This window comes from Felis catus, chromosome X (genome assembly GCF_018350175.1).
Source record: "Felis catus isolate Fca126 chromosome X, F.catus_Fca126_mat1.0, whole genome shotgun sequence".
NCBI classification, from domain to species: Eukaryota; Metazoa; Chordata; class Mammalia; order Carnivora; family Felidae; genus Felis; species Felis catus.
Window position 1 is genome coordinate 96263614 of NC_058386.1, and position 15866 is coordinate 96279479.

Genomic DNA, 15866 nt, shown 5'->3' on the forward strand with positions numbered 1-15866 from the left:
TTTGATCAGCTTTTCAATAATCGGTTCTGCCTTCTTCTCTAAAATAGCAAAGTTTCTATGACCTGTGGGCACTTGGCCCGGATTGAAAACATCAAGCCTAAGGATTGCAAACATCTCTCGTCCATCGGGGGTGGGGGTGGGGGTGGGGGCAGCTGGCAAAGACCGCCTCACTTTGGGCATTTCGTTAAAGCGTCCAAAAATTCCAGGAAGATATTGGGTATGTTTTATCTCTATTGTCTGGCTGCTAGGGAGGAGAATGTGTCGTCTTAAAATTTCTATTCAGAATTTTAATTAAATTGTGGCCTGTGGCAAAATAGAAAGGCATTAAAATCAAATGCTAGTGTCTCTTTGTTTATTTTATGAGCTCTCATCTCTAACTAGTTCTCGCTGAAATAATTAAATGTCTTTTCAGCAAATGGACTGTACAGGCTGTTTAGTTTAATGTTTCTTATAACCTGGCAAGGATGTGCTTTATAATTCCGTTGATTTCTGCCCTTCCCCACCCCGCCCCACCCCCCACCACACACACATTTCTCTCCCCTCTCCCTGCACAGGCTGACTCAAAGGTTTCTGAGGATCAGAATGGCATTCGTGCACCTGTAGGCCAAAGTGTCCTCGCACAGGCTGGCAGAGGCTGTTGGAGGCTGAGCACATTGCATTTGACATTAATAGGTCAGAGGCACTTCTAGATTGAAATTGCTGGAGGTGGAGAGGACACACAGTGTAGTCAGTGAGGCCTCTTGGTCGGAAACCAATGCATGAAATCTCTTATTTACTGACCCACTGTATTGCAGGAAAGGAAAATTGCTTTCTAAACATGATAGAATCCACACGGAGGAGGCGACAGCAGAATTTACCTGGGGAGCGTATGCATGGGCGTGTGTATGTTGGGAGGAGGGCTATGCTGTTCTCCTGCTTCGTAAAACACCATTAGGGAGCCTCTGGGGATAAAAGCCGAAGCCCAGGGTGTAGTTTGAAATGGGGAGATTTAGTCAAAGGCGATATAATTGCCTACACAATAAAGTAGAAAGGAGGTCTTTCTAGGAATTAAAGAGATGGTTCTTGTGAGCAATTATTTTCAACTTCCTCTAAACAGAGTCCCACCCAGAAACAGGAGACAGAAAGGCAGTGCAAGGGATGTGAGGAAGCAAACTTTGTCCTGCTAATGGCTAACTTCTAATGCGTGTTCACTATGTTCTTCTAGGCACCAGGCTAAGTGCCTTTCCCCAATTATCTCATGTAATGTTCCCAACAGTCTTGTGAAATAGGGACCATTAGTCTCCTCATTTTACAGATCTGACCATTGCGGTCTAGCAATATTAAACGACGTACCAAAGGCTCACAGCTACTAAGTGGCAAAGTTGGCATTCATATTTGTCACCCCTATCTTTCTCCAAAGAAAGGGGAAAATGGTGTGAACGTATAACATCTGGGCCTGCGAGCTGTCAGGCTCACTTAACCTGAGTAATAATGGCAGTGATAATGCAGGCGTAAGGGGACAGATATTGGGTACTTGTGATATGCCAGGCATTGTGCTAAGCACTTTATAGGAGTCAGGTCACTTAATCTTCGTGAGGACATTTTGGGGAAAACATCTGTATTCACTCTATGTTACAAGTGAAAAAAACCCAGTGTCTTCAAAGGTCAGGAACTTGCCCAAGGCTACGCAGCTGGAAAATGGAAAAGCTGTAGGTTAACAGCAGACCTCCCCAACCTGACGGGACACCAGGGCCTAAGGAGGGAGCGGATCTACCAGTAGGACAATCCTTCTAATGAGATGTGGCCCGGGAGATTTGGGAACCTTGATGTTTCCCAATTTATATTGCTCCCTGTTCTAGGCTAAGATCCACCCTTGAAAAACGAGCCTTGAAACACTTCTGCCTCAGACGGTGGAGACATAATAGACAGTCAAGAAACATTTGGTGAATAAATGAATGGATAAACGAGTGGAGTCTAGTCCATGGTTTTTCATTTTTTCCTCCTGTGGTGCTGTAAGCCCCACGTCTCTATGACGAGCTGGAGCTTTTTGTTTGAGTTTTGAATGTACCGAAGTCCAGAATAAGAAAAGATAATGAATGAAAGAAAGGACTTATTTGTGGCTGGATAAATGGGATGTGGAATTTTATTTATGTATTTAAAAAAATTTTTAATGTTTATTATTTAGTTTTGAGAGAGAGACACACACAGAGCACAAGTTGGGGAGGGTTAGAGAGAGAAGGAGACACAGAATCCGAAGCAGGCTCCAGGCTCTGAGCTGCCAGCACAGAGTCTGATGTGGGGCCCGAACTCACGAACCGTGTCCTGACCGACTGAGCCCCCCAGGCGCCCCTTAAATAGGTCTTTCAACGCCCTCATTGTCTGGGGAAAGGGAAATCTGCTGTGGGGACCAGGCATCCGGGGAAGTAAGGACTTAAGACGGACAAGAGGAAAGGAGGTATGGGAGCTTAAAGGGATCTAGCATTTTCCATATCTACTGTGTACTAGGTCCCTTCATATATCCTAGGTCATTTAATCCTCACATGTATCCTGGGAGGCAGGTGTCATTATCTCTGTTCTATAATAAGAAAATTGAAGCTTATCATTAAGTAACTTGCCCCAAGTCTCACATGTAGGAAGTGGTGCAGCTGAGATTCCATCTCCGGTCTGACTCTTCGTTTTGTTTTGTTTTGTTTTTAAGATCTTATTTTTAAGCAGTCTCCACACCCAATGTGGGGCTCGAACTCACAGCCCCAAGATCAAGGCTCACATGCTCTATCTACTGAGCCAGACTCAGCCCGTGGTCTGAGTCTTTCTAGAATACTCACTGCCCCTGCAAACAGAGTTGAAAACAGAAGGGCATTTTCATTGGGTGTGGAAAAGAAACTATTTCAGATTTAGGGAGATGAGAAAAATAGGGCAAAGAGCTTGTGGAAAGGCCCAAACCAAGACTGGCGAGACTTGAGGAAGCTGGAAGACAGGCCCTGGCTGAATGAGATGATCTCCGGGAAAGTGTACTCTAAGTTCTCTACTGTGTTACCCATAGTTCCTCACTTGGTAATTGCAGCAACTGTCTGGAGCAAAAGAGTGAAAACTGTAGCCAGGCTAACAGCCCAGAGGCAGCAAAACAGGATGGTGGGAAATGAAGATAAGTGTCCCCGGGGGCGCCTGGGTGGCTGAGTCAGTGGAGAGTCCAACTCTTGATTTCGGCTCAGGTCACGACCCCAGGGTCGTGGGATCCAGCCCCATGTCGGGTGCCGCACTGAGTGTGGAGCCTGCTTGAGATTCTCTCTCTCCCTCTGTCTTTCCCCCAAACCCCACCCCCTCCCTGCTTGCTCTCACTCTCTCTCTCTCTCTCTCTCTCTCTCTCTCTCAAATTAAAAACAAAACAGGGGGCGCCTGGGTGGCTCAGTAGGTTGGGCAACTGACTTCCGCTCAGGTCATGATCTCACAGCGCGGGAGTTGGAGCCCCACGTCGGGCTCCGTGCCGACAGCTCAGAGCCCAGAGCTTGCTTCGGATTCGGTGTCTCCCTCTCTCTCTCTCCCCCTCCCCCACTCACGCTCTGTCTCTCTCCCTCTCTCCCTCTCTTTCAAAAATAAATAAACATTGGGGCGCCTGGGTGGCTCGGTCGGTTAAGCGTCCGACTTCGGCTCGGGTCATGATCTCGCGGTCCGTGAGTTCGAGCCCCGCGTCGGGCCCTGTGCTGACAGCTCGGAGCCTGGAGCCTGTTTCGGATTCTGTGTCTCCCTCTCTCTCTGCCCCTCCCCTGCTCATGCTCTGTGTCTGTCTCAAAAATAAATCAACGTTAAAAATAAATAAATAAATAAACATTAAAAAAATTAAGAACAAAAACAAAAACAAAATAGTGTCCCCAAGACCCCTGCTCAGAGACCTTTCTCCCAGCTTGTGGACGGCAGAAGGGCATGGCGGGACTTGCCGCTAGCCCCCAACATCTACCTCATCACCCCTCTTGACTTTACTCCTGGTCTTGAATACACACCCACCAACAATTAGTGTTTTGAAGGCTCACGGCTTTGAGTCTTCTTTCCAACACACGTGAGTCAAATCTAGGCCCAGGAAATAAAGACTGTTCCCTGCGATTTGAACCCCCACTCTGCTTGCGTTATCTGAGGTCCTCCAAGAAGCATGTGTCAAGACGGAATTAAACATGGCAAGGTTTTCACAGGAGAAACGACTGTGTGTCAGAAGAGAGGGAGGGAGCTGTGGCAAAAGCCCGACCCTGACTCAGGGAGAGAGGAGAGAAGGCTGAACGGAAGTGGTCTAGCCTACCACGCGGTTTAACAAAGCTTCCGCAAGTCAAAGGAGGCCAAACAGAGCAGTCCACAGATCTCCCGGGTGGAAACCTGCCTTAGGATCCCCACTCAGTCCCAGGAGGGAACAGGCCATGGGAAGCTGAGGCCCCCAGTCTGCCAGTCATCTCTAATGGGCCCCAACACACCCCCTGCCTCCTCTATTCATAACGACAAGGGCAAATCTCAGCTAAAGGCTCATTCCTTTTTTTTTTTTTAGAGGTGGGGGAGAGCATGAGCAAGAGACAAAGAGAGAGGATCCTAAGCAGGCTCGGGGCGCCTGGGTGGCTCAGTCGGTTAAGCGTCCGACTTTGGCTCAGGTCAGGATCTCGCGGTTCGTGGGTTCGAGCCCCGTGTCGGGCTTTGCCCTGCCTGCCTTGGATTCTCTCTCTCCCTCTCTCTCCCCCTCCCCCACTTGCACTCATTCTCTCTCTCTCAAAAATAAATAAACATTAAAAAAAAAAAGAATCCTAAGCAGAATCCATATCCAGCATGGAGCCCAACACATGGCTTGATCTCACGACCCTGAGATCATGACCTGAGCCCAAATCAGGAGTCAGATGCTCCACCGACTGAACCACCCGGGCGCCCCTAAAGGATCATTTCCTAAGGGAGGCCTTTCCTGATCCCAATCCCACCCCTAGTCAAGGTAAAATTACTTTTTCATATGATTTCATAAAAACATGTTCCTTTCCTTCAAAGCACTTGTCTCAGTTCATACTTATATATTCATTAGTGTGATTATTACATTAATGAACATCTCTCTTGGTAAATTCTAAGTTCCATGACAACAGGGACCATGACTGTCTTGTTCACTGCTTTATCGTCAGCGCCTACCACGGTGGCTAATAGTAGACACCCAGCGAATATATTTGGAATAAATGGATGCGAATGAATAAATGTCGGGGAACAAATAGGAGCTATATAATCACTTCTAACCCCCAAACTACTGGAAACTATACAGCCTGAAACAGAACTTGAAGAGGTGAGACTGAACAGAAAGGTTTACAGTCAAGATGGCAACAGGAGCTTCTCGAGCGGACATGAGCAAAAGCGAGCCATGACTGGTGCCTGCTAGGCCACACGGACTGAGATTCGTGTCAGAGGAATTTAGATAAAAAAGAAAGGGTGAATGTACTTGGGGAGTGAGACAGACCATGAACATAAACCGAATAAGCACCCCTTATTTGATCAAGCAGTCTGGTTCTGGAAATGTGGGGTCAGGGCTACAGCAGACACACAAGGAGCCAAGGAAGTGGAAACCATGGCAAGGCAGGAGCCCAGCCACACAAAACAGCCTCAAGGACCTCTCCAGAGAAGTGAGGTTGTGTCAACACGGTCTGTGGATCTTGGCCAGGTTTTCAGCTCAGGTCTTCTCTGGTAGCCTCTCCTAAGTCTTAAAGGGACCACATCTTGATGACTAGAGCCAGGCTTACAGAGTTGTGGTCATTGCCTAACAACTATATTTACCGACAGCCCTACGGTCCTCCAGGATCACTTGAAATTTTACCTTTCTAAGCCATGCCTTCTTCCTTCCAAACAGTGAGATAAAATTTAACCTCACAGGATGATTAGGACTAGAGAGAATAGTATGAGATGACTTACAATAATATGAATGAGGTGTAATGTGGCTTCTCTCTCAGATTCTCAGTATTTTTACACCAAAAAATAAAATTAAACAAAGCAAAAATTTCTCTGTGACTGCACTGATGATTTAAAAATGGCTTTGGACACACTACATACACAAAATCTTTAGAAAATCTTGCCAACATCGACAATCCCTGGGGCGCCTAGGTGGCTCAGTCAGTTGAGCGTCTGACTCTTGATCTCGGCTCCGGTCTTGATCTCAGGGTCATGGGTTCAAGTCCTGAACTGGGCCCTACCCTGGGCGTGAAGCCTACTTAAAAAAGAAAAAAAAAAAAAAAAGAATTCACTTTCTTCTAACAAGCTGGAGCAAAATGTAAATTTATTCCATGGCCAAGTGTAAACACAGATAAAGTGAATTTCAGCCTGAGACCAGGGTATAAAACTGTGCATATTTGCTACAAAAGTCTTACTGGGTCATTAAGGTAATGAATTAGTCAAAGCTGGTGAAAAAAAAAATCACAGTTAACCTAGGGCGCCCTGGGTGGCTCAGTCAGTTGGGCAGTGACTGCGGCTCGGGTCATGATCTCATGGTTCATGGGTTTGAGCCCCACACCCAGCTCTGTGCTAACAGCTGGGAACTTGGAGCCTGCTTTGGATTCTGTGTCTCCCTCTCTCTCTGCCCCTCCCCCACTCATGCTCTGTCTCTCAAAAATAAATAAACATTATAGAAAAAAAATTTTTTCAATGCCAGTTAATCTGTTCTTATTTCTGAGTGTAGTTGAGTGGCTACGTGGTCCTCAAAGTCCAGAGTCTTGTTCTATTCTTGTCCGTTTTCTCGACTCACTCAACCTTTCTGTGTCTCTTTCATCATCTGTAAAATCGGGGCTACAAATACTTAACTGTGTACAAAGCCATTTTTCCTTCATCAGTGTCCTTCACAGCATCACGCACCCCCTCCTCAGTCAAAACAATAAGGCTTTTGTTAAAACACATGAACTCCAAAGATAGACTTCAATTGAATTTGATAATTATTTCTTGGAGCCTTAGCACAATGGGAATACAAGTCAGAATAAAATAAAGTTCCCGTCCTAAAATGGTGACTCCCAAATACCAGTCCACACATTGGGACTGGTTCCTGACAGTGTTTATGCAAGTCCATGGCAAAATGAAAAGAAAAAGAAAGGATAATACAGAGAATGTTTTGTGACTCTAAACTTCCATTCAATTTGAATTTCTCTTACTATAAGTTTCTTATGAATATTTTCTTTCTAATCTGTTCTAGAAACTGAAATGTTTCTTTTTAATCTCGTGGTCGCAGTTGCCTCTTTTTAACATCTTAACTTAGCAAAACCAAACAAAAAAAAATGTCAACTCTAAGTCAGGCTCTTTTTTGCTTTTAATTTTATTGGTCGGTTAACTCAAAATGAATGAGACTCAGTAAATAACTTCCACCTACTTAAGTAATATGATCAATCTGGTTTAGAGTTTAGTCAAGAAAATTGCTTAAATTTGTTATATAGAAGTTTCTGTTCTGAGAATTGTTTGAATTTATAATTGGAAGCTCCAAAAAAAAAAAAAAGAAAGAAAGAAAAGAAAGAAAGAAAGAAAGAAAGAAAGAAAGAAAGAAAGAAAGATGGAAAACAGATTTAGAGCCCAAGCTACCGCTAAAAACAAAAAACAACCAAAGCAGCAAAGCCAATAATAACCAAATGGTGCCTGGCACATAGATGACTTTTGACAAATATTTGTTGGATAAGTAAATAAATTATCAAGTCAAACAAATACGGATTCAAGTAATACCTAGCCAGCAGCTATAAAACAAAACAAAGCAAAATAACAAAAACTGATAAGCATGAGGATTTTCACTCTTCGGTCAGAATAACATGTAAAATGGCTTTTCTTTTCTAGTTTTTCTTTCCAGTTAGCGAGAACTCTTAAGTATTATATGCCTTCAGCCTAGGAAAAAACCATAGCTCATTCTTCTCTCTTACCAAGAGGAAATAAAAGAGGCAGTCAGGGGCGCCCAGCTGGCTCGGTCGGTAGAGCACGTGACTCTTGATCTTAGGGTTCTGAGTTCGAGCTTCACATGCAGTGTAGAGATTACTAAAAATAAAATAAACTTAAAAAAAACAAAAAGGCAGTCAGAGGAAACTGAAAGCAATTCGGAAATTGTTTAGACTAATAGAAGTTAGACTCACGGAAGTTAGAGACAGAGATTTAGAAATCACCCAACCCATCCCTTTCAATTTACAGATAAGGAGACAGGCTCTGAGAAGTTTCCCCAAGTTGCCCATGTTTTTAGGCTTGGACCTTGAGAACAAAGCCAAGATGCTTCTGTCATGTAGCAGAAGTCTACCCTAATTGCAGGGGGAAGGTAAGTATCATTTTGAAAACTCCTTGGATAGTCAAACTACAAACTTGAAAGTGCAGAAAATCGAGACAGGGAGTTACATGTGACTTGTGTGTATTTCCGTTTTATCTTCAGGATTATTCCTGTGATAGCATTCATCAACACTAGATTAGCAAAGAGCTCTCATTATTGACCAGCCACTAGGATATGGAAATAGTCTTGCTCAACTGAAGCTCGCATTAATAATCGTATCCGTGTTGGGCGCCCGCAGGGCTCAGTCAGTTAAGCGTCCGACTTGGTTTCAGCTCAGCTCAGGATCTCCCAGGTTGGCGAGTTCGAGCCCCGCGTCTGACAGTGCAGAGCCGGCTTGGGATTCTCTGTCTCCCCCTCTCTCTGCCTCTCCCTTGCGCACTCTCTCAAAATAAATAAATAAACATTAAGAAACAATAATAATTACATCCATGATTATTACAAAGATACACCGACAAAACCAAAATGGTATATGTACAAGGCCATTTAATGGAGCATCATTGGTAGTAGCAAAACACTGGACACAACTCAAATGTCCACCAGGTGGGAACTGCTGAAAGAAACTACGGTACATTCACCAAAGGGTATTATTCAGCTATTTAAAAAAATGAAAAAATGAGAAAGACTTCTACTGAGATGGTGTATCAACAGGATCTATCACTGGGGAAAAAAAGCAAGAGTAAAACAATGCTTGTAATATGGCAGCTTTTTAGTAGCCCAATCTAAAGGGAAACATACATGCACCCCCCACATTTACTTATAGTTTCAAAATGATACAAGAGAAAAATAAACAATAACTAATAAAGGCGCTTCCATCTATAGTGCAAGGAAGGGGACAGGGTGGAGGAGACAGGCATGATCTTGAGGCTTCTTTAAATATACTTTGTTATATACTTTGACTTTTGAACAAAACTAATCAAAAAGAAAAAAAAAATCCCTAAAAATAGAAAGCAGATGGAAGGAAACAAATGGACTGACCTTTATACTAAATTTGTGACAAAACGATATGGAGAAAAGAATTATTTCAACTTGACTTTAAAAACACAGAATTTTGGGGGCGCCTGGGTGGCTTAGTCGGTTAAGCGTCCGACTTTGGCTCGGGTCGTGATCTACGGTCCATGAGCTCGAGCCCCACGTCGGGCTCTGTGCTGACAGCTCGGAGCCTGGAGCCTGTTTCAGATTCTGTGTCTCCCTCTCTCTCTGACCCTTCCCCTGTTCATGTTCTCTGTCTCAAAAATAAATAAACGTTAAAAAATTAAAAAAAAAAAACAACACAGAATTTTGACTGTACATCCCAAATTGGATATATTCTCAGGACAGAGAGAACTACAAAGACATTCTAAACTGCATTCAGCAGTTTTGTTAATGATAATAGTGTTATTTTTATTTTTATAGGAAGTTATATCATAGGCGACTCTGTTAATGCTATTAAGAACCAAGATGTTCAAAATAAGAGAAAGGAAATACGTGGAGAAATTTGAAGTTAGGCAAAAACCCTGCCATGTTCAATTTAAATTGGAAATATCACTATAAATTCAGAGTTTTTGTTTATGTTTATTTTTTTTAATGTTTATTGATTTTTGAGACAGAGAGAGACAGAGCATGAATGGGGGAGGGGCAGAGAGAGAGGGAGACACAGAATGTGAAGCAGGCTCCAGGCTCTGAGCTGCCAGCACAGAGCCCGACGCGGGGCTCGAACTCACAGACCGTGAGATCATGACCTGAGCCGAAGTCGGAGGCTCAACCAACTGAGCCACCCAGGCGCCCCAGTGTTTATTTATTTTTGAGAGGGGAGGGGCAGGGAAAGTAGGAAACAGAGGATCTGAAGTGGGCTCTGCACTGACAACAGAGAGGCCAATGTGGACTTGAACTCTGGAATCGTGAGATCATGACCTGAGCCAAAATCAAAAGCCAGATGCTCAACTGACTGAGCCACCCAGACACCCCTCCAAAGGAATTTTTTTTAATGTTTATTTATTTTTGAGAGAGAGAGAGAGAGGGAGGGAGGGAGAGCACGCACACGAGATCAAGCTGGGGAGGGGCTGCGAGAGAGGGGGACAGAGGATCCAAAGTGGGGGCTCAAACTCATGAACTCTGAGATCTTGACCTGAGCCAAAGTTGAACACTTAACTGACTGAGCCACCCAGGTGCCCCTAAATTCAGGGTTTTTTTAAACAAAAAGGTTATTATTCGCCCTGACCACTGAAAAGTCCGAGAAGCAATGACCACCTAATAGCAATCAGTTCCCTGACACAAATTATAATCACTGAAGATCATCCCCCACTAAATAAAATAGGATTCTTTAGAGAAATCTCTGACTCCAGGTCTGGGGCAAGGGCCTGTATGAGATGAGCCAGGGAGGTCTTCTTGTGCAGGAAAGCAAGGAAACTCTCAACAACTACTATGGTTTATGCCAAGATGCCTCACGGGGCACCTGGGTGGTGCAGTCGGTTAAGTGTCTGACTTTGGCTCAGGTCATGATCTCACGGTTCGTGAGTTCAAGCCCCGCGTCGGGCTCTGTGCTGACAGCTGGGAGCCTGGAGCTGGCTTTGGATTCTGTGTCTCCCTCTCTCTCTGCACCTCCCCCACTCATGCTCTGTCTCTCAAAAGTAAATAAAAAAAAAAAGTAAATAAATAAACAGTTAAAAAAAAGAAGAAGAAGAAGAAGCAGAGCGCCTGGGTGGCTCAGTCGGTTCAGCATCTGACTTCAGCTCAGGTCTTGATCTCGCGGTCCGTGAGTTCCAGCCCCGCATCGGGCTCTGTGCTGACAGCTCAGAGCCTGGAGCCTGCTTCAGATTCTGTGTCTCCTTCTCTCTGCCCCTCCCCCACTCATTCTCTCTCTCTCTCTCTCTCTCTCTCTCTCTCTGTCAAAAATAAACTTTAAAAAAAAGCCTCATGAGTCAACTTTAAAGGGGTCTAATAAGGGACAATTTGGGTATCAAAGTGAAAAATCACTGATTTATTGAGACACATCCAATATATAAAAATCCCTGAACTCATAATGAGCTGATAAAAACATTAGTCACCCTTGAACACCAAAATCATTCTGAAAATTGATCTAGAAGGCAAAAATCACACAGTTGTCCTACCTTGCCTACATTTCAAGATAGACACAAAGTTGATGAGGGAAATCTCTTCTATATAGACTTCTAGCTAATGCAGAAGAAATGATGGCATTGGAAAATCAAGTCTCCTCCTTCTAATGACAGAGTGGACCTAGGCAGTGATCATCAGTGACTGCTAAAATCATCAGCTTAAAGGATAATAGGATGCTAGAATGCAAAATTCAGCCTGACACCATCTGAACCCCACTCATCAATCTTTTTTTTTTAATGTTTATTTATTAATGAGAGAGAGAGAGAGAGAGAGAGTGTGAGCAGGGGAGGGGCAGACCGAGAGGGAGACACAGAATCCGAAGTAGGCTCCAGGCTCTGAGCTGTCAGCATAGAGCATGACGCGGGGCTCGAACTCATGAAGTGTGAGATCATGACCTGAGCCAAAGCTGGACGCTCAACCGACTGAGCCACCCAGGTGCCCCTCATCAATCTTAATATCATAAAAAGTAAGACACCAGACATTATAGGCCTCCTGATGGAAAGATGCAATGAAGGATCAAGAACACCTTGGGGCACCTGCTTGGCTCAGTCGGTTGAGTGTCCAACTCTCGATTAGGGCTCAGGTCATGATCTCATGTTGTGAGATGGAGCCCCAAGTTGGGCTCCACACTAGGCTGCTTAAGATTCTCTCTCTCTCTCTTTCTCTCTCTCTCTCAAAAAACAAAACAAAAAAAAGGACACCGCCCATGAGGGATTCTTAAAAAGTGAACCCAAATCTCATCGAATCTCTACAAAAAAAAAGAAAAACTGGTTATGAAAAGTGTTTGATTTATATTCAAGGAGTGAAAGAGCAAAGCAATTCTCACAGCTGAAGCCACGTGACTGTCCCAACCCCACTCCTGTAGATTCAGGCAGCCCACAGCTCTAGAACAGCTCCTGTTTATCCATTAAGGGGAAATTGAGGAGCCCGAGTTCCATAACTCACATGACTGCATACAGTCAACCTGGCCACTGATCCTGATAGAACATTGTGTGTGACTCATACCCCACATTCAATTATTGGTTGACTGCTTTAGGCCCTGTGACTACTTTTCTATCTGACTAACGTACCCATTGCCAGAGCTGCTCTGAAACAGGGGCTCTGCTTGATTCTTAAAATATTCCTAAAGATTAGGGTCCTGACCTCGAATTCCAATGCACCTGCTGGGTCCTCACTCCATATTGCTAAATACCTACTTGCACCCTGTTTCTTGCCTGCTCCCAGGCTTTCTTTCTTTCTTTTTTTTTTTTTTAATGTTTATTTATTTGAGAGAGAGAGCATATGTGCTCAAGCGGGAGAGGGGCAGAGAGAGGGAGAGAGAAAATCCCAAGCAGGCTACACCCTCAGTTATGGAGCCCAACGCAGGGCTCGAACTCATGAACCTGAAAGATCATGACCTGAGCCGAAATCAAGAGTCAGATGCTTAACTGACTGAGTCCCCCGGTGCCCCCCAGGCTGCCTGTTTTTAACTTCTTGCCATCTTATTAGGTGTTTCTTGACCTAGAAATCTTGTGTTAATTTGACCCATACTGCTAAAATTTAGACTAAATATCAGACCATGTATTTTTGCTAATTCATAACATCCTGGGGCAGGTTGGTGACATTATCCTTGTTTTGAAATGGAACAAAAACATGTGAAACACTTGTTTCTGGGGCAGCACCATTACAAGCACCCTCAATCTCGGTTCCCTAAATAAGGAACAGTAGATGCAGCCTGCAAATTACTTAGCAAGTGCTCCCATTCTCTTCAAGCCTTAAGTCCTCTCCTTGTTTGTCACTGCTGGCCCACCCCAGCCATCTCTTCCTTCTCTGCTCCACTCGACCCCTGCTCTGATGGGAACGCTTTTTAAAAGCTTCTACAACCAGGTCAGTCCCCAGGTGTCGGCTCAGTGCTTTGATTCCATGGATATGACCTTCTTCTATTTTTTAATGCTTTTTATTATAAAGTAAAACAGATAAAGAACACCACACAGACGCACGGCTTAATGAATTCACATAAAGCAACACTCTCGTAACCATCATCAGGTCAAGAAATAGATCTTTGCAGTCACCCCGGGAACCCCTTCCATGTGTGCAGCGGCCAGATCACAAGCCCCTCCTTTACTCATACATAACTATAGTCTAGACTTTTATAGTCATCACTTGCTTGCTTTTCTTAAATAAGTTTTCCCACCTGTATATGCATCCCCAGACACCCTATCTTAGTCTTGCCCATTTAAAAAATTGCATATGTCTTCCACGTCTCTCTTTTTTTTTTAATGTTTATTTATTCATTTTGAGAGAGAGGGAGGGAGAAAGAGAGAGAGAGAGAGAGAGAGAGAGAGAGAGAGAGAGAGAGAGAGAATCCCAAGCAGCCTCCACACTGCCATCGAAGAGTCCGACACCGGGATCGATCTCACACGGACCGTGAGATCATGACCCGAGCCAACATCAAGAGCCAGACGCTTAACCGACTGGGCCATCCAGGCGCCCCTCTTTCACGTCTCTTTTAATCTTCAGTTCCCCCTCCATTCCTCTTCTCCTTAGAATTACCTGTTGAAACCCCCAGGCTATTTGACTAATAGTTTCCCAGTCTGGATTTCGCCAGCCGATTGCTATTTCAATGAACTTACCTGGCCTTCCCGACTTCCCTCTCATCTTGCTGGGGCAGGCTTGCAGCTCCGGCAGCTTTGGGAGAGGTGTCCTCACTGCACTCCGCAGAATGACTGATTGAAAGAAGCCAGCTTCCCTGCTCCCCATTGCTGCCAGCTAGGGCTCCATCTGGCTCTTTGGGCGGCTAGCTGACGTCAGATATGCTACGCACTCCTGCTACCACGATCCACCTCATTCTTTCCCTTCTTCTTGGTGAGAGGTGCTGCTTGATCCCTGAGACATAGAAAAGTAGAAACAGAGGCATCCAGAGTGTTATTGGACCTTGAGGTACAGGAAACATCATTCCTTCCGGTGGCTTCCTTGCCAATTTCTAGCAGCGCTTTTGAGGGGGATTAAGCAATGGACAACATGCCAGCTGAGTTCCCAAATACGGGCCAGGCTGGTTAGGATCCTGAGTGTTGGGTATCTTTTGAAGGGATTTTGTATGTTTAAATGTACTTTACAAAGCTTAAAAGAAATAAAGTTTAAAATCACAGTCGTAACGATATTTCAGTCACGCTGTGGGTGAAGTGGCGTTTTTGCAGTCCCACCTTGAACCCTAATCAAATATAGCCTTATTTCTGCAGGAAACCAAAGGCCAAATTCCAAACATGTAACTTAAAAAAGTGTGGGAATAGATCTCTGTAAATCTGAGGGTTAGCTGTGCAGACAACTATAACATTTTAGATTCTGGGTTATGCAAGCTAACCTGAAATTACTTTCTCGAGGTCTTCTCCTAAAGAGGGTTTACATATTCTTACCCTAAGCATCCTCCCAAATGACTTAAAATATCATTCCTTCATCTACTTCCAAATAACAAAAAATAATGATTCCCCTTCTGTGTTCTAGAAGAAAGGCCAAGAAAAGTATTGCTTCAGGCAGCTAATGTCCAAAATCTGACTACCATAGAGAAAGTCACAACACCCGCCAACCCCCTAAAAATTCTAGAGACCAACACTATTATTATACAAACTGAGCATCTCTCCAGGGGAAACAACCCCACCCACCCCCAAACCTTCTAAATCTCCAAGCAATATATGGAATTATTTAGGACATAAATGTGAATCACTAGCAGCTGGGAAATTTTTAGATGTTGAAACATGATAGTCTCCATTTGCTTGCAGGCCGTCAATAGTCTCTGTTCCACTTGAAAAGCGTCACATCAAAGATAGAGGCAAAATGTAGTAATAACAACAACAACAGATTTATTTTATTCTGGAGCTCTATGGTAATGACTCTTTAGATTCTTAGACTCATTACAACTTACATTGGGTCCAAGAACACCAATGCATTTTATAAGGCCTTTCAAATAAGCCAAATAAGGGTATTCAGCCAAGACTCATTCATATTCAGATTTCTAGGACACTCTGATTTGATAATATATGTTCCATACAATGCAATAATGGTTAAATCAGGGGTCTACTGAGCTTTGAGCCTCGTGGAGTGAAGCTGCAATTTAAAGCAGCATAGTGTTTGGGGCGCCTGCGTGGCTCAGTCGGTTGGGCGGCTGACTTCAGCTCAGGTCGTGATCTCACTGCCTGTGAGTTCGAGCCCCACGTCAGGGTCTGTGCTGACAGCTCAGAGCCTGGAGCCTGCTTCGGAGTCTGTGTTTCCCCCTCTCTCTGCCCCTCCCATGCTCATGCTCTGTCTTTCTCTGTCTCAATAACAAATAAAAATTAAAAAAATTTAAAAAAAGGAATAAAATACTTAGGAATAAATTTAACCAAGGAATTCTTAAAACTGCATTCTTAAAACTATAAGACACTGGTGAAAGAGCAAGATGACACAAGCAAAGGGAAACATATACCATGCTCATGGATTGGAAAAATATTGTTAAAATGTCCATACTACCCAAAGCAATCTACAGATTCAAGGCAAAACCTGT

The 15866-nt window shown here is 44.1% G+C and overlaps 1 long non-coding RNA gene across 3 annotated transcripts in view; it reads right to left on the minus strand.

Moving 5' to 3' along the window:
- Nucleotides 1-15866, minus strand: part of LOC109496578 — a 189911-nt gene that overhangs the window by 35145 nt on the left and 138900 nt on the right. For 2 of the 3 annotated variants that reach the window (XR_006592834.1, XR_006592832.1), the window contains exon 4: nt 13963-14215. This is a non-coding gene — a long non-coding RNA (uncharacterized LOC109496578). Of the gene's footprint in view, nt 1-6576; nt 7994-13962; nt 14216-15866 lie in introns of those variants that run through there. The other variant, XR_006592833.1, reaches the window with a different exon arrangement.